Here is a 2,351-nt window from a genome sequence, read left to right on the forward strand (position 1 = left end):
AGCAGTTGCCGCCTTCTCCGCTTTAATATCACCAGGTACGCAGCGCAAGCCCCATCTAGGGTGCACCTGAATGACTATATACGCCGTGTGAAGTGGCCAAGTCGAGAGCGCCTAACGACACGTTTCGGGTAACAGTATCTAGTTTAAAGAACGTGTGGGCGTGCTTTCTTCGTGACCGAGAGTTCCCCGGCTTAAAGTGAGCCTATACCACTTCCGGTGCACGTCGCGCGTGGTGGTATCTCCAAACGTAATGCCGATTTAGAAATTTGAAAAATTTGGTTCGCCAACGATATTGAAGGCCTGCAATTCTGCAATATCACATTGTACTCAAATGAGCAAAATAAGAAAGTGAATTAGTTATTAATGAAGTCCAAAAATTAGAAAGGAAATTAGTTAATAATAGCTATCCTCAAGCCTTTAACCACCTACTACAACGGACACAATGTCCGCCATGCCGTACAATCCGCATGCACGGACCGCATTTATTTTATTTTTCATGGCTTCTTTAAAAAAATTGGTACAGCTTTAAAAAAAACGGTATTTGCAATGTCTGCGTGCTTTTCATACCCAACAATTCTGGACAAAAGCATTTTTGTACGGGAAAGAGTTTATGAACGCAATCATTTTCATATAATGTAAGATTTCACTATAACAATTGATATATCCGCAGATCACCATCTTGTATCTTTTTTTTCTATACAAGTTTTTGCTATCTTCAAAAGTATTCCCCATTGATTTTCTATGACAGTCTTAACTGTTCGATGCGATCGCTGGAAACACTTTAAAAGAAAGATTTCGCTACATATCAGAACGAACAATGGACCACTACCTTCAATATTTCCATAACAGTGTCTTACAATTTTCCAATTTCCAAAATTTTTGCCCGGGAAAGCTGAACATGGCTGACCAGAAATACGGGAATTGGCACTCGTTCCAATGGTTTTAAATAGGTCGTGCGTCCTAGCAAAGCGTGTTTGCAGAAAAACGCAAAAAATAGGCTTTTGTTGCTATCTGGCGCAAACAAAATGATTGCTCTTCCCCATAAGAACAGTTCGTTTCTGAAAAAGCCCTGAAGTAAAGTTTGACGATAAGCTCACCGTCAAAAGAGAATCTCCCTTCGCAACCAGCTTTTTTTTTAGCAAACGCGCATGGTGGAAAGTTCCCGCATCGTGGATTTGCTGCTATCGACGACTGGGACAGCTACTTCGGGAAGGAATGACATACGGGGGGCTTTGTAGGAGATTTGAAGTCAGCTGGCCGTACCGTGCTTTCAACAGTGGGTCGATAAAAACAGCTCACTTAGTTTTTTCAGTCGCACTTTAATCCAGTCTTTCCCGCCATTCTAAAGCAAATGACAGCGGATTAGTAACACAGCTCGCGAAATGGCGCGAATTACGTGATTTATAAGTAGTCTCATCAGTCATCAAAATATATTAAGGATAACGTCTCACGACTCATTAAATAGTTGAAAATTAAATAAGCTTTCTACAGCAGTACAAATCACCTCTGATGGCCGATCAAGGAGACACCAATCACAGAGACGTTGCCTACAAGCTGTGTGTTGCGGAAAAATAAATTTTTCGCACTCTTTTCAAATCAACTTCTTGCCTAGCCTTAAATACAGGCCGCTGTTAACGCACAAGCACATGCACCCACAGTCGAGCTGCCATCGCCGCTGCAAAACTTGCAGGTTTACACGATTCAGCCTTGCATGAAAGCACAAAACACATCGCAAATTCCGTCCCGACGATTGGCTTGAGTGATGGCCTGATTGCCGTCATTTAGGCCGACGACTTCACCTGCTGGCGGCGCGCGGAATTAAAGGGGCTCTGAAACGCCTTCCGAGGAGAGCACATTAACTCACTTAATCACTGCATTGTGTTGCCATGAAAACCGGAGCCAAATAATACTCTTCTACACGCAGCAGAGGACCCACAATCGAGCGTAAAATTTGGCGAGCCCTTCCCGGCGACTTTTTCATGCTCACACCCTCCTTCGCCCCCCGCATTTGCGTAGACAAGGTGAGAGGTTGCCATTGGTTAGATTCTTTCAGACGTCAGGCAGATACCGTGGCCGCGGCCAATAAGCCGCTTATATCCGGCGGGTCGCGAAGCTCCGCTCCCAGATGCGGGTCGGCGAAGGAGCGCCTACCTTCCAGCGTGCAAAAAGTGACGAGAGGAGAGGGAAAGGTGCGAAGACGCTGAAATTCAAATTTTAACTACAGATAACTCAGATCCTACAAAGCGCATTTAAAAAATCCTTGCTGTACACTATTCGTAAAGCGGCGTGCTTCAATATCCCAGGCATGCCGCAACTTTATTAGAGCCCCCATCACAGCCGCTTTAAGTGAG

This window comes from Amblyomma americanum, chromosome 1 (assembly GCF_052857255.1).
Source record: "Amblyomma americanum isolate KBUSLIRL-KWMA chromosome 1, ASM5285725v1, whole genome shotgun sequence".
NCBI classification, from domain to species: Eukaryota; Metazoa; Arthropoda; class Arachnida; order Ixodida; family Ixodidae; genus Amblyomma; species Amblyomma americanum.